Below are 25,717 nucleotides of genomic sequence, written 5' to 3'. Positions count from 1 at the left end.
TTCCTCTTTTATAAACCTCATAGGATTGCTGTGGGAATGGAGTTGTCAATCCTTATAGTGTCAAATTCCTTTAGTACTTAGTATGGAACAGGCGCAGGACTAGGTGCATAAGGTTTTCTCATTTAATCCTGTCAACTACACTATAGGGTGGGTACTCTTATTATTTATGTTTTAAAATGAAGGCACTAAGGCACAGAGAGGTTAAGTAAATTGCCCAAGGTCACACAGCTACCTAATGGTGCAATTGAGATTTGAACCCAGACAAACATGCATAAATATCAAAGGGCAAGTACAAAACTCTAAACCTGTGCCATCCAGTAACAGTAGTCACAAGCCAGTGTGGACGGCACACACATAGAACATTTCCATTGATGCCAAAAATTCTATTGGTGTAAGTGCCGATTAAACAGCAGCTATCAAACATTCTTAGCGGTGGAATTTTATTTTTCTAATAAAATCTTACATGAAACGTCAACGTATCAAATAAACAAAAGTGTCATTTAAATTAAATTAGTAATGTATTTTATAAAAGTCAAAATAACATTTGCTAATTACACCATCAGCGAGAACCATAGTGTTTTCTATATGTTAATTTATGCCATTTAGTTTCAAATATTTTCATTGTGAAATGTTACCTTTACACACACACATACACAAAGCATAGAACATAAATGTACAGTTTAATGAATAATTATAAAGTAAACACCCATGTAACTGACGCAGGATCGCTGGGCCCAAGGACCCTGGGGGAGTGGGGAGTCCAGCAGATAGAAATCAAAGGCGAGCCAACAGGAGCTGAGAGCAGAGTTCATTGAAGGGATAGAGAGAGTGCGGATACAGAGTGTCTGGGAGACTCAGCAAGGAAAGGAGGGTGAACCTCATCTTTGCTTGGGGTCTGGGGTTTTTAATTTAGGAATGTGGTTCTGCGTACGTGTCTTCTCAGGCATCCAGGAACCAAGACGAGTGTTTAGGTGTTCCTTATAAGTCATTCATGCCCTGGAGCCAAGGGTCTTGATGAGTCAATGGTCTTGGAAAATGTTCGTGATGAACTCGCCCAGTCACTCCTTAGATGTTATCTGTTGTGCTGGATGACTCCAAAGAAATCATTAACTCCTTGACCTTTACAAAGAGGACATACATTATCTGTACTATCAGGCGTGTGTCAGGCGGGGGTGCAGGTCCTAGCAAGAATAGAAGCAGGAAAAGTTGCAAAAAGTGCAGTCCTTTATGGGATCCCTTCAGTTTCCCTGTCTCATAACCAGCACCCAGGTCAGGAAATTGAACTTGTCAGGACTTGAGACGCTCCCTTTGCTGAACCCCTTCCTTTCCTGGCTGTCTCTTTCCAATCACATTTCCTTTCATCCCCCAGAGTTTACCACCATCAAGAGGCTGTTTCAATGGATGAAAACAATGTGAAATTGAGGGGTGTGGATCCAAGATCTGCTCACGAGTTAAGGATGGTTTCTATACTTTTAAGTGGTTGCGAAAAAAAATCAGAACAATATTTCATGACATGTGAGAATATATGAATTTCACATTTCAGGGTCCACAAATAAGTATTAGAACGAAGCCATATTCCTTGCTTTACCCATTATCTGTGGCTGCTTTGGTGCCGGCAGGCAGAGTTCAGTCACCGTGACAGAGATTGTATGTCCCACAAAACTGCTGAGATTTACTATCTGGCCCTTCACCTAAAATGTTTGCCTGGCCCTATTCTAGATGACAATTCATTCTTAAAGCAGCCTCAGCATCCAATGTGTAAATTATTCCTATACTTTCATCTTGGTTAAACAGTAACATGAAACTTCTGATTCACACAGGTAAGAAGTTGACAGTGGTCTGGTTTTTATACCACTCACCTTGCAATTTCGGAATACTCTTTTAATTAAACTGGTCTAAAGACTCAAAAGAGAAGTCGCTTGAAATTGTATTCCCAAGTTGAAACACATACACTTTCGAACCTTGGCTTACATTCTTTATCATAGATAAAGAAGTGAGAGAAGAAGCACCCTTCGCTTAGAATGAGACCAAAAAAAATATATCTATAATAAAATATTATCGGGATGACATGTTGTAAGTTTCCTTGTGATTGGTGTAACTGAAGATAAAGCAATGCCAAGAACATGCGCTGAGCAGATGTGCTTGAGTTCGGCCGCTCTTGCTGCGGCAGTGAACGATTTTATGGAAGCGAACATGCCAAGCCTGAATTTAAAAAAAGACCAGCTCATCCTTTCTAATCAATGACACATTGCCAAACAGTTCAAATATATGCCCTTGCTAAGTGAAGACATGGATGGTTTCTGATAGGTTACGATTGGGAAGACAGCACCCGTGAGTCGACCTGTTGGTCTTAAGTACAGTTTTTTAAATAGTCTTAATTTTGTTTTAATTGAAAAGGAATCAAATGGTTGGAGAACTCCCAGCCCCTCATACATGCTCCACTTGAGTGTTCCTATGATTAGGGAAGGAGTTGGAATTTGTTGTTAAGGATCCTTAAGCAGGCATTCTCAAAAAACATAAGCCACCTTCCTGTGTATCAGAATTGGGGAGGGAGACGTTATTTTCAGAAGACAGACTACAGGAAGTCAAGCCCAAGGAAGCCTTGGCTGTTGAGGTGTGCATTGAAAAGGGTTGAGAAGCACTGCCCTGGGGGTGAGTCCGTTGTCATTAGCGAGCTTGTTGAAGGGAGGGATAAATTAGCACGGAAGGCAATTGTTTTACCCTCAAAGCACCCCTGCCTTCTTGAGCATCTCCTAAAGCTCCCTGGGCTGTCCCTTTCTCAGTGTCCATCCCCACCCCCTCCCTCCCTTATGGACCACATCTTTCCTCCTTCCGGGCTGCTCTTCCCCGCCCCTCCCCCCGCCAGTGCCTGGCCCTGCCACACCATCTCCCCTGCAGACCGATTCTGGGGGGGTCCTACTTATACCAGGGGAACACTAACAACAGAAGCTGGGCTGAAATAATGAGTTCTCCTATTGTCTCACTCCAGAACTCATATTTCCGCAGGCTTTTCAGGAGGCAATGAAGGCTGATTCCATAGGCATCATCGTGTTTCCTCCATGATTTTTGCTACATATATGCGAGACTCAAGAGATTTTACTCAAGTATGTATTTCCATTATTATATTATCATTAGTAAATACTGAAATATTTATTTTAAAAGGAAACTGTAGGGGTGCCTGGATGGCTCATTCAGCTGAGCGACTGACCCTTGGTTTCATCTCAGGTCATGAGGTCAGGGTCGTGGGATCGAGCCCCGAGCCGGGCTCTATGCTTGGTGTGGAGTCTGCTTGGGACTCTCTCTCCCTCTCCCTCTGTCCCTCCCCCCACTCTCTCTCTCTCTCAAATAAATAAATAAATCTTAAAAAAAAAAAGAAAAGGAAACTGTATCAGTGCCTTCAATGGAAAAAAAAATTTTTATAAAAATAAAAGCAGTGGGAACAAAGCACCGCAAATAGATTCTCCCCGGGTCCTGAGCGTGCTGAGCCTGGGAGCTGTTTGAAGAGGGAGACAAGCAGGTGAGAGAGGTGTTGCAGCCACTCACGGCTGAGTGGAGGCTGAGCCTTTCTCCTTGCCTGGCGGAACATGATGACTGGAGCTCGCATGATGCGCGATTAGCGTCTCTGCGTGGCCAGGACTTGAAACAAAGTTGCAAAGAGGAGTGGGGTCTGCCCTGCGTGATTCAACACCATTGAGGATGTATTCCTTTACAATCCTCAATCACCTCCCTTCCTGGGCCACCTACCTTCCACGCATTAGGAAGCCCCAGAGATGCTCAGGGATGCTACTGCCACTGATCAGCTCTTGGACTCTGGTGAGTTCTTAGCATTGCTCTACCTCCCTTGTCCCTTCCTGTACAAGGACAGTAACAGCCCCTACTTTTGAGGGGCTGTGAGAATTAAATGGAACACCAACCACCAAGCTCCTCGCACAGCTCCCATCACGCGGTAAGTGCGTCACGAATGCATTCATTTATTCCCCACGTACTAACGGGCTGGGCACTGCTAATGGGCTGGGCACTGCTCGGGGCACTGAGGATCCCACTGTTGACAAAAACAGAAGGAACTCCTTACCCTTGGGGAGTTATATGCTGGTGTTGACTGTGACTCCGGCAAATGTTCCAGTAGAGAGCACTTAGATTACTCCTGGTCTTCAGATGACATCATTTTAGTCAGAAAGAAATTTGGGGGGCAACCCTCTCGGGTCCCCCCTCTTTGGGAGCTTTGTACTATCACTTTACTATTGCTCAATAGATTTTGCTTTGTTGCCCACCAAAGAAGAAGAAGAAGGAGGAGAAGAAGAAGAAGAAGAAGAAGAAGAAAAAGAAGAAAAAGAAGAAAGAGAGAAATCAATCAATCAATCAATCAATCAATCTGGGGCACACCCTGGGTCTTACAGCAGTTTTGTCTTCTGTGTGTCATGCCTTCTCCCCCACATTTTTGTCACTGAGCTGATGTCCCTTGTTGCTAACCCCGGTGTGATGGCGTGAGAAGGTGGGGCCTTTGCAAAGTGATTAGGTCATGAGGGTGGGGCCCTTACCAAGGGGATTAGTGCCCTTACAAAGAGACCCCAGAGAACTCTCCAACTCTTTGTCCACCACGTGAGGGCAAGACAAGAATGCGGGTCTGCAACCCGGAAGAGAACTCTCTCCAGAACTCGACCGTGCTGGCACCTGATGCTGGACTTCCAGCCTCCACAAGTGTGAGAAATACATTTCTGTTGTTTATAAGCCACCCAGGCTGTGGTCATTTGTTAGAGCAGCCCCAAACTGACTAAGACGGGGGTCACTGGTGGAGGGGAGGTTCCCCTCACAGTAACAAAAAATCCAAAGCCGCCAGAGGTCTCACGTGGCCCATCCTCCCTCCCCAGAGAAACGTCTCAGCATTCCAGGCCAAGCCTGAGAGTCACTCTGATACCCTGATGGGGTCACACACCCAGCCCTGGACCAACTGTGAGGCCAGGGGACAGAATGTGCTGATTTGGGCTAGCCCAGGGTAGTGCTGTCTCCCCAGCCCCGGGGGGGTTTCAAAAAGATGCAGGACTTTGGGGAGGGCGAGGGGAAAACAGAGCATGAAAGCATCCACTGCACAATAATGACTTCATGGTTTGGACTAATTAGGAAACACTTGATTATTAAACTCAAAGGCACTCAGAGGTCTCCTGCAGGGGTCACAAACCAAGACGCTCGGGTGTCAGGGAATAACCTCAGTGGCTGAAGCAGGCTGGTGGGAGGCTGCTGTGTTCCAAGGGCGCATGCCTGCCTGGGGCAACCAAACCCTGTTCTCGGCCTTGGGCAAGGGCAGCCGTCAGAGAATGTGGGCCCAGGGGTGCCAGATTTTCTGATATTTCAAGAGTAGCCAGAAATCTGGATTTTTATATGAAATCTCCCCCATCTGAAATGTTGGAAACAAATTCAAAATGTTTTGGATACGACGTGAGCCAAATAACACACATCTGTGGGCCAGACGCAGACGTGAAGGGCGGGTTTGCAACCTCTGGTACAGATCCACCCTGTGATCTTACAGAAGGGGAAACTGAACTGCTCCAGAGGTGGGCTCAGCGACTTACCTAAAGTCACGCAGTTGGTCAGCGGCAGAGCGAGGACTGGACCACATTTCACGACTGCCATCCATTATATTTTCCCATCGACTGCACTCAGGAAAAAGCCACTGAATCCCCAAGCAAGGATGGCAAACTCCAGGCAACCAGCCAAATCTGGCAGATCGGGGTGTTGTTGTTGTGGTGGTGGTTGTTTGTCAATAAAGTTTTATTGGAACACCGTCACGTGCGTTGGTTTACACATTGCGGCCGCTTTCGCCATACAACAGCAGAACTGAGTGGTTGGGACACAGACCATATGGCCCACAAAGCTGAAGAGATTTACTATCTGATCCTGCACAGGAAAAGCGTTTCAATTTCTGCTCTAGACCCTTGACATTTGCAGATGGCCTATTTCTCATTTCAACTCCTCATGAGACATCCCAGTGGTCCAAGTAGTGTTATTTAGGAACACATCTGAATCCTACTTAGCAGGACTGGGGGTACAGGTCCCAGGCTTGGGGAAGGGGGCGGCAGTGAGTAAGCCCGGCAGCCGAAGCTTATCTCATCTTCTGTAAGTCACTCCTCGGAGATAATGAAAAGCAGTCACCACCACCAGCACTCACCAACACCAATTTCTCTGTGGGAAACAGCCCTGAAAGAAAAAGAAAAGACTGAAGTGGAAATGTGAAGATTTCTATAGGTCAATAGAAATTTTAGATAAATGGTAGGATGTTGGTGATAGCAGGGAACAGGACATGCACGCACACATCACACCCCTCTTGGAAAACAAGAAACTGTGATCTGTCGAGCAGTTTCAGAGAATGCCCAAGAGGCACAAAAATTGCACATCCAGTGAACGAGACAGTGTTGATGTGGATGGAAATTTTGCTAACCTGCGTGATGCTCGGCCAAGGCTTTTGACTTTTGCAGGAAACATGATCTCAGGCGAGTCTTAGGGCCTCTGTCCGAGGGGCCTCCATTCCCCTGGCTTCATGCTCCCACCAGCAGGACACCTGGCCTCTCCTCCCACCGCATCTCCTCCCTGCTCCCCCAGAGCAGACCGGCTGCTCTAATCAGTGAGGTTGGCAGGAGGACCTGGGCACGCTCAGCTCAGCCTCCCGGGCTCACCTTGGCCACAGAGTGGCAGTGATAACACGTGCCCATTCCTTCTCTGCCGCGTGGCTGGCTCCCGGCCGTGGCAGGAGGGGGGCCACGGCTCCACCGGAGTGGGAGTGGGTAGCGATGTCTAAGTCGGAGCGCACTGTTAGAAAGCCCATTGTGGCCTGTAATGGGCCGAAGCGACTCCTCTTCATCCAGATGTTATCACTGATTATCTCCAGCTATCTCCTCTCTCAGTCTCTGTGTCTGTCTGTCTCTGTGTCTCTCTGTCTCTCTTCATTTGGAACTTGGAAAAGAGAAAGAGGTGTTTCTTGGAGCAAGTGGTGGTGAGGTACCACTGCAGCTGTTTTTACAATGCGTGTTGTAGAGCACTTGTCAGTTACGGCTGACATCACACAGTAGGGGGTTTTGATGTTCCCCGCTCAAACGTCAAGCAACGCCTCTTCTCAACCTGGGCCCCCAGCACCGTTCAGGAGCCATCAGCTGTCAAAGCAAGATAAGCCCAGCCCACACGATGTTTATCATCTACCCAAGAGTCAGTAGATGAGCAATACGTGTTCATTTGATATATATATTAAGTAAATTATTGAACGAAACATCACGAAATTGTTTGGGGCACCATCGGCTAATATATATAAGCTCTTCATTTAAGTGGATCATGTATCAGGCATCCGTTTTTTGTGACTTGAATCCCAATGTAGCTACTGCTACATGTCCTTTCATCAAATATTTATGCAAATTAAAGTTCCTTGGGAGCAAAGTTTCCCAGGTCCCACCAACCAAAAATTAAGACCATATTGCCTCAAATGATAAGCATGAAGATGAACAATCACAAAATAAAAGATACCTTTAAAAACCTGTGTTCCTCGGACATCACAATCTTTCCTGTAACCAAAGGGCCATTCTTCACTCAGAATCAAATTGCTAAAGCTCTGGGAGTCCACCAGGATGCATGGGAACTCTGCTGAAGATCATTCGTTAGGTGATTTCTTCTGGCCTTTCATTCTAAGATTAACTGAAACCAAATAGAGATAGAAGACCGATATGAAAAGATACATGTATATGTGTGTACATGTGTACTTATCTATTTACATTTGTATAATAAATACAATATATTTTCATATATTATAATATTTAATATATATTATGCTATTTAATAATATATTATATTTATATATTATATTATATCATATATAATAAAAATATCATACATTTATATTTATATATTTATATTATATATGATATATTTAATAATATATTGTTATATTATATTTAACATATTATATATTGTTTATATATTTATATAATATAAAAATTATTATTATATAATATAACATATTAAACATATACATAGTACAGACATATATACATAAATAGAAGGATAGGTAGCTAGATAGCATTTCAGTGTTAATCTTCCTGAGCACAAATCAACTGACTGAGAAAGGATGATGACCAAGACTTTTCTGGATGACCTAAAAGAAGTGGGAAGTATTATAGAGAAATGTAAATGAGTGACTAATTGCAGGTATATGAACTAGTTTAATGGATCAGGAGAACAGATTAGTAATACGTATCAAGAACTCTTAACAAGGGGCGCCTGGGTGGCTCAGTCGGTTAGGCGTCTGCCTTCAGCTCAGGTCATGATCCTGGGGTCCTGGGATCGAGCCCCGCATTGGGCTCCCTGCTTCAGGGGAGGCCTGCTTCTCTCTCTCCCACTCCCCCTGCTTGTGTTCCTTCTCTCGCTGTCTCTCTCTCTGTCAAATAAATAATTAAAATCTTAAAAAAAAAAAGAAATCTTAACAAGTCTGAAGGCTTGGATCCAGTAGTATGCATTCTAGGGCTCTACCCTAAGGAAAGAATCAGGATCCTGGAAAAGATGTATATTCACAAATGGTCATTGCTGCTTTGTTTTTAATTAAAAAAAAAAATCATAAGTTAAAAATATAAAGCGAAAATGCATTTAATATGCCTAACCTACTGAACATTATTGCCTCTAGCCTCTCGTACCTTAAACGTGCTCAGAACACTTACATTAGCTTCCAGTTGGGCAAAATCATGTGACATAAAGCCTATTTAAAAATAAAGTGTTGGATATCTCATGTGCTTTATTGAACAGTGTACTGAAAGTGACATACAGAATGGTTGTCTGGGTACAGGATGGCTGTCAGTGTACTGGTTTTTAAGTGTCATGGTTGTGTGGCTGGCAGGGAGCTGAGGGTCACTGGGGCTGCCCAGCATCACGAGGGAGGATCGGACCGCGTATCCCTAGCTTGGGAAAAGATCCAAATTCAGAATTGGAAGTACAGTTTCTACCGAATACGTACCGCTTTTGCACCATCGTAAAGTTGAAAAGCCATAAGACAAACCACTGTAAGTTGGGGACTGTTGATATATATGATTAGTTCTGGTCAATATTGTTGAACAGCACACAAGTTAAAATTATACATACTTATGTCTTCAATGTAGTGTGTATATAGATATAAATACAGATATTGATGTTTCTAGATAGAAATAAAGACAAATATAAATAATTGGTAGAAGGAAATTCATCATAAACCTTACTGTAGATTTTGTCTTCTTTTTGTTTATTCTTTATAATTAACACAGGTTACTTATGCAATATAGAAATATAATGGTTACTACAATTTTAAAAGCGGCCATTCTGTGCAATGGGGTTATCAGTGACTTGTATTTTATATTCTACTGGACTTTGTATTTTCTGATTTTTCTACAGGAGACATAAATTACTTTTTATAACCAGAGGAGGGAAATGTTCCCAATAATAAAAAGAGAAAAGCCGGGAAGGAAATACAGCAATACGCCATTGGCATTGATCCCTGAGTATTCACATCAAGGAAACTGGCAAATGCCGCAGACCAAGGCTGATTTATGGTTCTCTTGACTATCTAGATTTAAGGAAGTGACCGAAAAAAACGTTAATAATGCACGTTAAAGTTAAAAGTGTGTCATTTCTGTCACCATGACAATAGCACAAGAAAATTTGAGATTGAGGACTTTTGCCGCCTTTTCTTTATCTTAATTACCTGCATTTTCCACATCATATAGCAACCATATAATACTGTGCTAACGGAGACATGGGGAAAAAAGGTTCTTCCAAAAATGAGTTTATTGCCTAATAAGCCACAAAGCTGTAAGTTCTAGAATGAGTAACAGGATCCTATCTCAGCAACTGCTGACAACAACTAGTGTGGCAACAACCCTACCTATTATTTTATGAACCCGTGAGAAGGAAGACACTTCCAACTGAGCTGTCATCCTGCATCGGCTGTAAGACACATATAGATTTCAGGGATGTTCAAATGTGAGAGAAAAGATGCACCTTAGAACGGATGACATTGGATGGGTAGCATCACACACATCATGGAAGAAGCAAAATGGTGGCTGAACCCCGGGGCCTGTGCAGGCGTCCCCACCACCCAGCAGTAGAGAGCACAGGGGCTGAGGGGGAGGAAGTCGAGCCCCAGCGGAAGGCTGAGGCTGGAAGAGCCAAGATCCTGCCTCTGACCCCCCACTCCCTGGGGGCCAAGGGTGAAAGAGTTGCCCACTCACCGTCTGGTTCCCTCTCTAGAGGACACCCACTGACTGGGCAGGGAATGGTGACGTTTAATTGGCTAATGTCTGGAGAACACTTTGAAGATGAAAAGGGCCAGGTGGCTATCATCACCTTACACTTATTAAGATGATACATGGAATAATAATAAAGTTCTCCCCCACTGGGCCTTTCATCCGTGGATTTCAAAGCACTTAGTGAACCTTAATTAACTCCCAGCACCTCTATGAAGTAAGCATTAATAGCCTCTTGGCTGAGATGGAGACAAAAGAGGGTAAGCGACTGGCCCAGGCCCTCAGAGAGTCAGAGACAAGTCATGCTGAAAAGCATTCGTCCATGAGACGCACCTGTGTCTAGAACCTTCTCCATGCCCGGCCTTGTGCTCAGCACTCGGGACACCCCAGCTGGAGCTGGCGAGGACCGGCTCACAAGTGCCCGTTGTTAAGCTTTAGGGAATTCTGTAAATCAGTTGCGGAACAAAGCCATTATTTAAAATTCAATCATATTCAGGCATAATTAAATAAATCATATTGAAAACAAAAGCAATAAAAACTCAAAACCTCACACGAACTATTTTACTACGTGTCCCTGTTATCCGTGCCTGTCAGGTTCTTTACATCTGTGGCATCTGTAAGGTGGAAATAGCATATGGCAGTGTGCTATTGGGTGGCACCTCCCAATTGCTCAGTCAGGGAGGTTCACGTGGGCCACTCGAAATCAGCCCTGGTCGGGGTAGTTACACCACAGAAATGGACAAGGGCTACAGACCAAAGCTTGATGTGTTGTTCTCTTGTTGACGACCCGCACTTCAAGAAGAGAGAGGGAAGATGTTCATAATGCAGGTTACAGTTAATAGTGTGTCATTCCTGTCACCTTTCCCGTGTGAACACAAAAAACGTTGAGGAAATGCTCTCCCAGCATTCAAAGACCATTATCCAATTCCGCAAAGGAGTCACTCACGTCTGTGACTAATGAGGAAATTCCTACATAGGTCTTCATCACTTTGCTCTCATCTTACTTGTTACATCAAGAAATGAAAAGATCAGTCAACTTTCGTGTCAGGACTACACTCGCTTCCCTTGAGATCGTAATAGGTTGGCTGCAGACATAAGAGCATGACGAAGATCAGTGAAAGCATTCTGGGAGCATCAGTTGGCTGTATGGAATATATAATACAAAGATTTTATACTTTATCTGTTAATCGCGTGAGACACATTCTTTAGGTTAGTGCAATTTATTATTGTATATGCTTTTTTTTTTTTTTTTTTGAGAGCCTGATTTACTGACACACCATCGGTGGACCCGTGCATGGACAAGAAGCAGGCCCCATCCTGATGAAAGTGCCAGACAACTAGAACTTTCAGTTGTGGTCAGAGAGGCAGTTTTATTGTGGATTTGGGCTTCTGGGCCCATCACATCTCTGGGAGGAGCCCTAGTTCTGTGTTCACGTGGTCGAACATTTTGTCAAATTCACCAAGGAAGATGAATAGTAAGGCCATTGTAAGGCCACTGCTTCTTTCCACTCTGATTTGCCCTCCATTTCACTCTGCCCCATGTCCACTAGCATTGGGGTGGCCTTGGCATTCTGGGGATCCAGCCGAGAACTTGAATCGGGGATGCACTGAGTTTGAGTTCCGTGAGATGTATTTGTGTCGTTCACAATCACCTCCACATATAAGGAAGTCAATGCTAGCCATTGTAGTGAAGCGGTGGTCTCCAGGAAGAAGCCTACCACCCACTGTGCCCATCCACCCAGCGTGATGAGCACCAGAAACTGTGGGCAGTGGAGGACAAATAAGGTTTGAAATGTGTGGGGCCAGAAGCCAGTCTGTGGGACATCCTTCCAATCATCAGACGTGAACAATTGAAGCAGAGTCTCTGATTCTCATTGATGTCTGGTCAAGACCAAAGTCCTCTACCTCCTGATGGGACTAACCCCGTGATGTAATCTACACAATCATAAACACACATTTATTTGTTTTATTTATTTACTTTTTAATTTTTTTAGTGTTAAGCATTTAAAAAAAATTTTAATTCCAGCATAGTTATCATCTGTTTCATTTTTTGATGGAAATTGTATGAAATAGGATGGATCAGAGTCCTGAGTCTGTAGGGCACAAACCTATAGCAAGCAGGAGCACAAAGAGCAAGTATGTGAAGTTGCATGCTCGATGTGTTCTAACATTAAATAATAAACACATCTCAAGCAACCTGCTAAAGGGAAAGATTTCATTACCTTTCTAATTTTTCTATAGGAAATAACATTATAGAATCATTGTCCTATGAAGAGGCAGTCAACAAATATACAGTCAAAAAATGTAGGAAAAAAAACATAAAGATGGGTCAGGGAGTTAATTAATGTAAACATTTGTAGTATTTGTCTGCTTTGAAAAGTTTGTCATTTCCATAATTTATTTAATCCTTCTAAATAAATATTCGGGTTTATACCTCATTCCACATTTATAATTTAGATTCTTTTTCTTAAAGATCTCCCCAAGTTGATATAAATTTCCAGTGCGGTGAAACCCAGGAGAGCCCCCTGCTGGGATAAACACAGGAATATAGGTGAGCACCAGGAGGAGTCGCTACCCCCGGCGGTGGGGCCGGGGGGATGGGGTGGGCGGGGTGGGGGGGTTGCTTTGTGGGAAAGATGCTCCTGACTTGGAAACGTTAAGGATAAGGGGCAAGGAGAGAAAGTAAACAAGAGATTGCTGACCTGTTTCTCTTCTAGTCCCTCCAAATTCTTGCTCCTCCCCTTCCTTTGTTCCTTCACCTTCCCTGGGGGATGAGTAAGTCAGGGGGCTGGCTCTTCATTCCCCTCCAGCCACAGGTCCAGCCATCCCAAGGGAGACAGTCGCTGAGGCTGCCAGGCAGAAGAATACAGCTCCCCCACTTTCCCCAAGAGAAAGAACAAGCCCAGATTCACTCTTAGATGCTGGGATATGCCCCGCTGTGAACACAAGCCCTGGCTTGCAAACAGCAGAATAACACCCCACTCCTACGGCTCACCCCACCCACGTCTCTTGTTTGGGTCCCAGGTTTGCTGTGATCCACCATTAAAAAAGCAGCATGCTGTTGAGATACAAGGATTGCCAACCTGCAGGGGAGGGCAAAGGAAGTGTGAAGAGAGCACCATGATTTAAAACAAGATCATCATGATTTAAAAAAAAGAAATACATATCTATATGCATACATATATGTTGTGTATATGTGTGTATATTTCTGCATGTATATGCATATGTGTGTTTATAGTATCTGTATGTGCACATATACATGCATAGATATATATTTATATACTTATAGTGTGTGTGTAAAGAATATCCCAGACACAGTCCAAAATACAAGGGTGTGAACACAATCCCATATCCTGGCAAGCTCCACTGAGGCCTGACCTCACCCAAGACTTCCTTCCAAAGACTCTCCAGAGAATTTTGAGTCTTCGAAGTGCAGGATTGGGATTTAAACTTTTCCGTGAGAATGAAGTCCTGCTATGTTAGACCCGACCCTGCCTCATGATAGCTAGCAGCACCTCAGATCACTTCTTGCCATCTGACCCCCTCCAGAAACCTCAGCCACCACCCCTTCAGCCTACAAGTCTGGATTACAGCAGTATTTTGGGCACTAAGTGGTATGATGGGACAGTTCAGTCCACTGGGTCTGCCTGAAACCCACTGGACTCTGGTCAGAAGATAGGCATGTCAGAGTGGTCATTCAAGGATGTTCCAGAAGCATCTTTCATCTCAGGAAGCATATTTAGGAGAACGTGTCACTCCTAACAAAGAGTTCCCCAGCTAAGAGGGGATGAGAGTCCACCCAAGTTCAAGAACACATTCCCCCAGACCCAGCCAACAGAGCCAAAGGCCAAGCAGAGGGGTCTAACATCTGTGGCCTGGACAGCACACGCATCTGCCCAGTCTGGCTTCCCCAGCCTGTCCCTTCCATCCCCATCCCTTCCCCCACACACTATCGCAAGAGCAGCCATTTTATGTCACATGTGATTGGTCAAAAGCAGGTGCCCCGGGCTGGGCTGGGCCAATCACAATACGTTCCTGAGAAATGGGAGACAGACCGCCAAAAGAGAGCCAGGCTTTCTGGCAGCTGAAGTTGTATGGTATGAGCCTGTGCAATGGGGTGAGCTCCATGTGGTCCACCTTATGGACAAAGCCCATGAGAGGAAAGGGGGACTGCTGGAGGCAAGACAGAAAGCTGAAGGGAAAAGATATCTCCATGATGTCTCAGTTCCTGGTCCCTGGTGGCCCTGAGCCCCACCTGTTTTCCTGCCCCTCGTGCTACTTGCAATTCAACTGGCCTTTGGATTTCATATTATTCCTTAGTATTCTTCCAGGAAAGTCTCTCTTTTTGCTAAGCTCGTTGGGCTTTAATTACTTGAATTACAGTAGTCCTAACTATTATAATTGCACAGGATGCTAAGTTGATTCTTTCAAAGAGCTTTACCAGGCTTCTACTTAAATGTACGATGTGATGTGTAAATTGTGGGCACACGGGGCCTGAACACCAAAGGTTAACCCTCTAAAATACAGATCAAGGTGAGGCATCAATCCCAAAGATAAAACTCAAGCACACATCCAAAGTCAAAAGATGATCTCACACAGAGTCAGAATTAGAGGTAAACTTTTTTTTTTTTAATTTTTTTATTGTTATGTTAATCCCCATACATTACATCATTAGTTTTAGATATAGTGTTCCATGATTCATTGTTTGTGCATAACACCCAGTGCTCCATGCAGAACGTGCCCTCCCCAATACCCATCACCAGGCTAACCCATCCTCCCACCCCCCTCCCCTCTAGAACCCTCAGTTTGTTTTTCAGAGTCCATCGTCTCTCATGGTTCTTCTCCCCCTCTGATTTCCCCCCCTTCATTCTTTCCTAGAGGTAAACTTTTAAGGCCACCTCATCCAGTTCCCATCTGATACCTTTCTACTTCTCAAAGGACTTCAACCCATTTTCAGAGTATTGTCAACAGATTTTTCTAGGTTGAACCAAATCTGCTTTCTTGTAACTTCCAACCACTGGTCTTAATTATATACCCTAGAGCTCTACAAAATAGATCAAAGTCTTCTTCCAAATGATAGCACTTGAAATATTTAACATCAAAATACTGTTATTATTCTTCTTATTTATTGAGCAATTACTGCTTGCTAGCGCATGCTCATTGCTTTTATTTCTCATTGCACGCTGAGAAGGTGATAGCACCCAGAGCCTCATTTTACAAATAAGGATCCTGAGACTGTGTGGGATGGAGCTGAGGGTGGAGAGTGAAGGAAGACAGGTCATGAACTAGGAGCTGGACCCTCGTATATCAGTACCTTCCAGCAAGAACCAAGAATCTGTACCTGGCCTTCCACGTCATCCGGAACTTCTATATGTCACAGAGGGAGAATGGGACACTCTTCACAGTGTGTTGGCTTGATTTATTACTTTGAATGTCTCACCATGTAGACCTGTGATAGGTGGGCCTCCACGTATAGTCCTGCTCTGAGCCAGGCCAACGTTAGGGTCCAGCCTGGTGGGAACTCCAGGAGAGACCATCTCTTGGTGAATAGCAGCTGAACATTCTCTTCCATCTCAACCCCGTACTGTTTACCTTTCAGAGTTCTACTGCCTCGGGGTTCCTGCAAGAGTGGGGGAGGTGGGGCTTTGCCTTTTATGCACATCTCTTTCTCACTCTCACCAGCTTCTGCCCCTCCACTCTTGGAAGCCCTAAGCCAGCGTGGTTGAACTCCCAGGTCAACATGTGGGGAGCACATCAGTGTTCTAGCACTCTATAACAAACCACCCCGAAACATACTGGCATGAAACAGCCACTATATTATCTTGACAGTTTATATGGGCAGCAGTTTGGGCACCATGAGGATAGATCTCTCTGTTCCACAATGTCTGATACCTCAGAAAAGAAGACTTGATGGGTTGGTGCAACCACCAGGGGCTGGAATCATCTGGAAGTTCTGTCGCTTACACAGCTGATGGTTGATATCAGCTGTCAGCGGGGGCCGCAGTTGGCTGTCGGCCTACACATTGCCTCTCTATTTGGTCTTTCCACATGGCTAGTTTGGGCTTTCTCACAGTATGGTGGCTGGATTTCAAGAGCCCAAAGACAGCAAGGTAGAAATGCATGCATTCTTGTGCTCTGACTTCAGAAGTCACATGACAGTGGTCTCTGCCATACTCTATTGATTGAGGCAGTCACAAAGGTCTTCCCAGGTTTAAGGGAGAGTCGTGGACCCCACCACTCAATGGGAGGACTGTCACAGTATACAAAGAACATGTGAGGGGTGCCCGAGTGGTGCAGTTGATTGAGCATCTGACTCGGTTTCTGCTCAAGTCATGATCTCAGGGTCCTGGGATCGAGCCGCGTGGCCGGCTCTGTGCTCAGCAAGGAGTCTCTTGGGATTCTCTCTCCCTCTCCCTCTGCCCTTTCTGCTCGTGCTCTCTCTCTCTCAAATAAATAAATAAATCTTTAAAAAGAAAAAAGAAAGAACATGTGGGATGGGAGATATTGCTGTGGCCATTTTGGGAAAGAACAATTTGCCACGGGGAGGAAAAGAAGGGGGAAAAAAAGAACTCTGTATTGGATACTCTGTACCAAGAGCCATGGGCCTCACCATGTGGGTATCTCCATTCTGATTTTGCAGATCAGAAGGCTGACTCAGACAGGTTCAGGTACTTGCCCAAGGCCACATAGAAAGTGATGGTGTATACCAGTGGATCTCAAACTTTAAGTGTGTTCATTGTTGGACACCACCCCCAGAGATTTCAATTCAGTAAGTCTGGGAAGGGACCAAGAAGCCACATCTCTCACAAGTCCCTAGATGGGGCTGCTGGTGTTGATCTAGTGAGTACCCTCTGAGAACTACTGGCATGAATCCATCCCTGTGTAAACCCCATTGTACAGCAGTGGCAGAGGGCAATGTTATCCCTCACCCAGGGCCAGAGAAACAGGACAGTGAACTGTAAGCATCATGTCTTTAATTCTAAGAGAAAACTTCAAGTATGCATCAAGATAAGATTTTCTTTCTCCCTCATCAACTTCTTTCTCCCTCTCTCCCCTCACTCCCGGAAGTCTTCAGTAGAGCAGTAGGAAAGAACAGACTTTCTCAGCAAAATAGCCTTCTAAAGGAATGCTAGGAGAGGCCGTCAATAATAACACAAGAAAGCTGAAGATGCTTCACTATGAAAATCTAACGATGTCCTCTTCCATTGATACTGAAGGTTGGAAGTAAGAGGTGTGCCTGGAACCCAAAGGACCTGACCTGGAGCCTTCTTCATGGAATGGGACCTTTTGAGGAGGCCAGAGGGGTCAAAAGAGAGCAGAGGATCCTGGCAGGAGGAGAAGATGGGGTAGTGAGTAGTCTTTAGGGCTTCTCACCCTGTATTTCTAGTTCTTGTGCATCTAAGATTGCATTTTCCAGCCCGCCTGTGGTTGGGTGGGACCAGGTAGATAGTTCTGGCCAATTAACCCAAGAAGAAGTGGTGTTGCTTCTGCGCTAGAACACTTAATTGCCACTGAGAGATCCTTCAGAGCTCTCTCCCCTCTGCTATGGTGGCTGGTAATGTTCATGATGGTGGTCGCTCTATCAACCGGGCAGCACAGATGGGCCCATGATGCCAACCCATCATGGATGCGTGCAGCGAGTGAGCCACAGAGATTTGCTGAGATTTGAAGGGTTTTTGTTACTGCAGCAAGAACCAGCCTTTCCTAACGGATACAGGAGAAAGAGAGAGAAGTAACATCCAAGTGTCTCTCCAGGGAGCATTATGATAGGCCCAAACAGACTGACTGGAAGAAATAAATAAATATTTTTTACCATCCTCTGGCTGTTGTAAAATGTGGACCTTATGGTAGGTTCTTCTGCATCTCTTCCAGCTTTTGCAGGCTAATCAAAGGGAATTTGGGCTGTATGCTCTCTGTCATTCCCCACCCCCACCACACAGATCTTGTCTGAAGGGTGACTTCCATACTGGCCTACAGCCAGACTCAAGACTCAGATTCTAAGGCTCTCCCCTCCCCCACTTATCCCCGGCTCTAGGTCTGCTTGGCAATATACTCTGTCTTCTGCAGGTTGACGAAGATGCCAAGTCTTTGTCAGTGCCGGGCAATACATATTCCCCCACCACCTGCTCGCCGAGTCTCCTTTGGAAGATGCTCGGGGCTGACAGCCAGCACGCCCGGCATTCCTCAAAGCGTGCCCTGCCAGGCAGGATGAAGGGGAAACTTTGTGCTGCTAGGTTCCCACCCCCCAGCACCCCACCAATGATCAAGGGGCCTGGTTCAGACCATCATCTCACCCGATGGAGACAGAGGGCCTGAGTCCAGGCAGAAGCAGCTGAAAACCCAAGCCTTGGGGGGCCGGGCTGAGGGAGGGGGTGGGCTGGAGCTATCCTAAGCCCCTCCCCCCACCATCTGCTCCTCAAGGTTTTCACTGCTATCTGATTTTTAAAAATAAGTTCAGGAGAAAATAAACAAAGCAAAATAGTGAAAAACAACATGAAAGGCCGAAACGATTTATATTTAGACTCAGATTTTTTAAAATATATTTTCACCATCTTCAGCTCTATAGTCCTCTGTTTTTCATCAAACTTTGAAAAAGAGACCCAAAACAACTTTGGCATGCCCTTCGTGCTCTTAGGGTCACTCTAGGAGTCTCCGTTTGGCCCCTCCGTGCCTTCCTAACATCACCCCAAACCCTACCCCAGGCTCCATACGGAACTGAAACTTCCTATATGGACAGTAGCCTTTTTTTTTTTTTTTTTTTTTTGGAGCCACCCACTACCTTTGAGCATACTCCCTATATTTGGGTTATTTCCCCCTTCACGGTCTGCATTTCCCCAAGATAGGAGCCAGATACCTACTTTTCCATCCTTCTATGCAACAAAGACATGGTCATGTGATTTAGGCTCAGCCAATCAGAAACACCTTCTTGGGATATGGATTCAGGAGTGACTCCAAGTATCAGGCCCAGCACAGAATCCACTTAGTAAAAGATGGCTGTGTAGACATCTGGTTTCCAGTGTAGACACCAAACTGCCAGGGGCAGAGGTTGCATTATAGTGGGGTCCTCGGCCCTGCCTGGCATTGTCCTAAGAAGTGGCCAGATTGATTAATTTCCTCCTTCAAAAAGCAAACGAACAAACAAACATTACTTGAGCACTGCTGTGTTTCAGGCAGGCCGTGATAGGACCCTGCCCTCATGGGGTTTATAGTACATTCAAGGTGATCGACTTTAACCAAGTCATCACACAAACTAATGTAACGCTGCAGTTGCAGCAAGTGCTCCGAGGGAAAAAAAAAGAGAGTAAACAGGTGCTTTGAACTTGGGAGAGCTGATCCCATCGGGGAGGTAACAAAGGCTTACTGAGGAAATGACAATTGCAGAAACAATGCTACATGGTCATAAGAAGATTACATTTCCCAGCCTTTCTTGCATCCAGGTGAGCCCACGTGACTAGGTCTTGGCCAATGGAGTAAAGGCAGAAATGAGGTAAGCCAAATATCCCACATGCAATCTTCTATATTCTCACTTTTCCATCTCCAAGATGGCAGAGGCAGACGATGGGGGAGATCCTGGATCCCTGAGTGGCTGCTTCGAGTTGTCACCTGGGAGAGCTGAGAGACACAGAAGACTTTAAAGGTAGTAGGAAGGGGCGCCCGGGTGGCTCAGTTGGTTAAGCGGCTGCCTTCGGCTCAGGTCATGATCCCAGGGTCCTGGGATCAAGGCCCGCATCAGACTCCCTGCTCAGTGGGGAGTCTGCTTCTCCCTCTCCCTCTGTCCCTCCATTGGTGCTCTCACTTTCTCAAATAAATAAATTCTAAAAAAATAATAATGGTAGTAGAAAACAGACCTTTGTTGTGTTAGGCCACTGAGTTTCCAAAGGCTGTTTGTTACTACAATTTAGCCTGTCCTACTCTAAGTAATACACAGTTGGGCAGAGAGGTAAAAACGAATTGGGGTTAAATATATAAAGAGAAAGGAGATGAAAACATTCTAGCCAGAGAGAATGGCCCTAGGCAAAGGCTTTTGGCAGGAGGGAGACAGCAAGAAGGAGGAACTGGGAAAGGCCAATGAGGGTGGATGGAGGGAGAGACAGTGGGGTTCAAGATAAGGCTCTGGAGGTTGGCGGAGGGATGAGCCATTGGCCAAGGGAAAGAGTTATGTCTGCAAGAGTCGTGCGTGCTTACATTCCCACTGCCCAGATACTCTGGCTGGGGTCCTGTCTGTTTGTTTTCAAGCCAGAGACCCTGGAGTTCTTCACTGTTAGCCTTCCTCACTCCCAGATGCTGATGGCCTTGAGCAGAAGCTGTACTTTTCCATTCTACAGTAAGCTGCCCACATCAAAGCCCAAGAAGCCACAGGCATTTGGGGAGTCGTGGGTCAGATATTTAATTATTCTAATCTAGAAGTCTATTCTCCCCACACTGCCAAGAACACAAAGTTCCTTTTTGAAAAATGGGGTAGTTCATTGGAAGGCTTGAATCTCATCCTTGATCACAAAGCTCTCAGACTCACCTCAAGACCTCCAAAGCTGGAGAACACACAGAAACCTCCCCTCACCTACAGTAATGGACCATGCAGGGGGCCTCCTGCTTTTGCAGGCGAGGACGCAGAGGGTGGTGTTAGTTGTATGCTGGTTTTATTTATTTTTAAGAAAAGCCACCTTTAAAATAGAGAGATGAGAGTGGACATATATTTCGAAACAACAACTTTTGTTGATCTGATTAAATCAGATAAAGAAATTACTATAAAAATATTGCCTCATCTACAAAGCTTAGGATATTTTTTCCCCTTTTGCTCTTTTTTTTTTTATCTTTGAGAAAGATAATGAAAGAGGAAGCTTGAAACCCCATTTCTATTGATGTTTGAACACACAACTGCTGGATTTAAGAACCAGAGGAGATCAAAGGGAATGGGTCCCATTTTGATAAAATTATAGCAGCTCTGGCAAAGGGTGTGGGGCTCATTTAGGAACTCGGGCGGCAAGGAGTTGTTAACGCACCTTCATTTGAGCCAAGGACAGAAGGAAAAATGCCTGGGATTCGGGGGGATTAATTAGGAGTGTGGCTAATAATATTATAGCAGCTGAACACATGTTCGGCTGATGCCTTTCCCTCCACAACACCTTCAAGCTCCCCATATCAGTCTCAGCCGAAGTAGAAATGGATGGTGATGACTCTAGTCTAGTTCCAAAAGAGACTTCTCCTATTCTGAAAATTTAACTGGCCTCGGGTCTTTACATCTGTTCTTATTGGAATCTGGGGTGAGAGATTGAGAGAAACAAAGAGTTGGAAATACAGTGGCGGGTAAGGAACCCCAAACATTTTATATCAGCCTTGACTAAATTGCTTAGATTTCTGTTTTCCCTCCACCCACCAGTCCAGGTGGGGGCTCCTCGCCCGACACCTGATTATCCAGGGATGAGGCTGTTGGACAGGTGTGGCAAAGCAGGTGGAAATTTGCGGGGAAAACCCACCTGGGTGGTCCTCCTAAACACAACCAATGGCTGCATTTGCTGGCTGGTGCTGATATTAAGAACTGATGATCTGGTTATTGTAATAGCACTGCCCCAGTGACAGATGGTAGCTCGCTTGCGGTGAACACAGCATAACTATAGTTGTCGAGTCACTCTGTTGCACATCTGAAACTAATGTAACATTGTGTATCAACTGTACTTCAATTTAAAAAAAGAATTAGGGACGCCTGGGTGGCTCAGTCGGTTAAGCATCTGCCTTGGGCTCAGGTCCTGATCCCAGGGTCCTGGGATCGAGTCCCACATGGGGCTCCCTGCTCTGTGGGAAGCCTGCTTCTCCCTCTGCCTGCAGCTCCCCCTGCTTGTGCACTCTCTCTCTCTCTGATAAATAAAATTTTAAAAAAGTAAATAAAAAAAGAATTAAAGGAAATCATAGGGAAAGAACTAAACAATAGTATGAAAATTATGTCTCTCCAAGTAGAGACAAAAAAGCGCCCCTGCTTATTTGTATTAAATAGTAACATGGACATTTCAGGATGCTGTCCTAATCCTTTACTCCTAAATCCATGCTAATTTAAAGAGCAGGAGCTTAAAAAGCCTTGATAACCATTTTCATCCTAACTAGTGATTGCAAATGAAAATAAACACTCATGGATGCAACTTTTGACGATCAGTTGAAGTGGGATTCCACGCATACCAAATGATTTTAGTCTTGGCTTAATTCAAATGTAACTAGGAAGGTGAACTAATTTCAAAAAGACTGTAGAATTATATTTTAAAGCATAATTTATCCCTGTTTTCTACTGCCCCTTTAATGGAAGTAACTATAATATTATTAATAGCTAGAACTTGCTTAGCGACTAATAAGTCAGGCACTGTACTACATGCTTTCTATACAATGTGCCATTTAAGTCATTCAGACCTTGGAAATGGACCTTCACTTTAAAAACAATAGGCATCTCACCCTTGGTTGGGTGAAGCCTAGCTTGGTCAACCCACAGCTGAATGCATCAGTGATGAAGGCAGCATTTCTAAGGTAACAGCAAGTAGTAGCCCAAATTTTAAACAAACAAACAAAAAAACAACCCTTATTGTCCCAGTGAATACTTGTTTTTTGCATCTTGGAAAAGCACTTGTAGAAAAACACTGTTATTTAATGCAGTCTATTAAAAACAATAACGTAGTTACCCTACATCGTGTTCTCCCTAAGTGATAGGCACTGAGCTGAACATTTTACATACACCATCTCATCTAATCCTCACAAACAGCCCCATGAGGGACATACTTCTGTCCCATCTTTCAAACAAGGAAACTGAGAATCAGAGATATGAAATAATTTGCGGAGTGCATGCAGCCTCTAAGTGGTAGAGCTGGGATGGGAACCCACCACGTTCCAAATCGCATTCCATGTTCGATGCTCTGTTTCCTCTTTACTATGACCACAGCTATGACACCCATCCCGACTCACTTCTACCCCAGTCGGGTCCTCCTCCAGTCCCAGTCTTCTGCAAGACGCCAACATCCAAGCATCCCACCCAGAGACCCAAGAGTTTATCTTATCTCCTTGGCATGTTGTCCTACCCCCCTTTAATCCATCACCTAACCCCGGCTCTCATTCCATTGCCTCTCCAGTGAGCAACCCCCCCTCCACCAGCCCTGGTACCCACATTTGGATCTTCTAATAACAGGCTACAGGAACGTAAAGACACAGCGTTTATAAATGAAAACCACTTGAAGCATAGCCAGAGGATTGCCACAGGCTGAAAATCCCCAATTACGGGTAGGAGGAAGAAAAAAAAAAAAACTAATAAACTCTATTTTGAAAATTTTAAATCCTGCCCCTGCCCCCATGGCTACATACTCCTACATCTCTCTGGAAATGAGAATTGATACACCTGTTTTGAAAAGTAATTTGGCCGTGGATATCAAGAACCATAAAAACGTTTGTCTCCTTTGATCCAGGAATCCCACTCCTAGAAATTTACTTTTGGGAAATAATTCAGAAGAAGAAGGAGAAGGAGAAGAAGAAAAAAGAACTAGTTGTATACAGATGTTTATGACCTCTTTGTAATAGCAAGAATCCAAAGGCAAAAGAAATGTTGGATGATCACGGAAGAGTGAAGTAAGTTTCAGTGTCATTAACTCGGTGGTACATTAGGAGGAAGCAAAAAAATAATAAATATGGTCACTAGGTAGAACCTTGGAAAAATATACAGGAAATAAGGCTGAATGAAATATTTATGCTCTGCAATTATGACTGCATAAAAACATATATTTTTACAGATGAAAAATGGAGAAATGTAAATAACGCATACGATTGATTCGTGGGTTTGTGGACGTGGTTTCTTTGATGCCTTAGAGTTGGATGAAAATGTATTTGAGCCCTTTCAATGTGTCCTAATGAAGGCAGTGGCTGTGAGTGGGGGACCCCAACCCCAGACCTGGGGAGGGAGGAGCTTCCTGCCGATTTGCAGGATGCCGTGTAAGGGAGCACCCCAGCTCCCCAGTCAGGGACATGACCGCCCTGCATCAGCGACGGCTGGCAAAACCCTCAGAGGCCTCCCATCCTGGGGACAGAATCAATTCCTTTTCCCCCTTTCGCAGGCAGCTCGAGGTCCCGGTCACTGAGAGCTAAGGCTAGAGCTTGCCTGAGGTCCAAACGGTGAGTCAAGGTTCCCAGCCAAGGACAGGAACATAGGTCAGGATCCTGGGGAGGGCAGGCAGAGAATCCAAGAGATTTCTCCCAACGATGGGATTCAGACCCCGGAAGGCATTGAGTCTGGCCTCATTGGGCTGGTCTGTGCCTGATCAAGGGGCGACTCCAATCTTGGGGCCCAGCCTGTCTGTTCCTCAGCTGAGCCCACTTAACCACCCACATGGCATGGCCCCTCTCTTCTCTTCTGCACACTCCCTTCCTTTCATTCTGCTCTTCTCCCCTGCCCTGGCCCCAATCCTGTCAATGCCACCCAAGGGCACAGTTTGGTCCCTCAGTGGGACCCAACACTCACCCATGGTTGACTCACTAGGATGGGCCCCTCCAGACGGGGTGTTGGAATTGTCAGTCTTGTCTCTACTGAGCACTTGCAGGTGTGGGTGAGCCTCCCCACGGGGCCGTCCTGTGAGTAAACACCAAGTCTTTGCAAACAGGTGCCCAACAATGCCTTCCATCTGGCTGCACACAGAAGGGACAGAGAAGCAGGGCTTTGATCAAAACACAGCGGACGGGGAGCCAGCGGGAGCTCTGCTGTCCCTCTCTACCATCTTGGACTTCTCTCCCAAGCAGCTGCCTTCAGATTTTTAAACAGCATTGTTCGGGGAATAGGGGTTTTTGCCAAGGCTGGCACTGGACTCAAAGGAGTTTGAAACTGGGTGGCTCAGAATCACAATGACGGCTCCTTTGCCTTTCCTTTCTTGGCAGGGGTCCTCGCATCCACGAGAAGATGGACAAATCCCACCTACAGAGAAACTTACCGAGGAGAGGCCAGAATTAATTAGCAAGAAGATGTTGTTATACACAGCAGTTCCTTAAGAAATGCACTCATGACTTTCAAGCCCAAAGGTAACTCAAATTAGGCTAATCCAGGATAGACTAGTAAGAATCTGCTCAAGGAGGACAGAAATATTCTGTGTTTCTGCACATCACTTGTACGTCAGTAGGCTCACCCAAGTTCCCCAGGGCCTTTAGATACTGAAAAGCGGTTTTAAATATTGTGCTTGTGCTCTTTAATTTTGCAGCAATCTGTTGTTATTGTCATTGTTGCTGTTGATTGAGGGCAGGGTGGCTCAACCCCGGGCACTATTGGCATTTGCGGTGGCTCATTCTCCGTTGTGGGGACCGTCCTGTGCATCATAGGATGGCGAGCAGCCTCTCTGGCCCCAACCCGCTCACTAGAATACAGCGGTAGCCCCACATCAACTGTGATAACCAGAAATGTCTCCAGTACGCCCAACGTCCCCTGGGGGGCAAAACCGCCAGCCCACCACTTGAGAAGCACCGATTTA

The 25,717-nt window shown here is 45.2% G+C and overlaps 1 long non-coding RNA gene across 4 annotated transcripts; it reads right to left on the bottom strand.

The window, feature by feature from the left end:
- Positions 1 to 475: 475 nt before the first annotated feature.
- LOC118529756 (uncharacterized) lies at positions 476 to 24,967 on the bottom strand. Of its 4 annotated transcripts, XR_004914282.2 has the most exons (7): positions 24,724 to 24,967; positions 10,578 to 10,688; positions 8,984 to 9,160; positions 7,507 to 7,674; positions 6,669 to 6,945; positions 5,568 to 6,192; positions 476 to 1,181 (listed from the first exon to the last, which is right to left on the bottom strand). It is a non-coding gene; the product is annotated as an uncharacterized LOC118529756 (long non-coding RNA). The 4 variants fall into 4 exon arrangements; XR_004914280.2 differs by lacking the exon at positions 8,984 to 9,160; XR_013445435.1 differs by lacking the exon at positions 8,984 to 9,160 and having other exon boundaries at positions 476 to 1,119.
- Positions 24,968 to 25,717: the final 750 nt, after the last annotated feature.

The sequence above is a fragment of the Halichoerus grypus genome, chromosome 2 (assembly GCF_964656455.1).
Source record: "Halichoerus grypus chromosome 2, mHalGry1.hap1.1, whole genome shotgun sequence".
Classification (NCBI taxonomy): Eukaryota; Metazoa; Chordata; class Mammalia; order Carnivora; family Phocidae; genus Halichoerus; species Halichoerus grypus.
The sequence above is the reverse complement of the archived record's forward strand: the minus strand, read 5'-3'. Positions and strand labels throughout refer to the sequence as shown.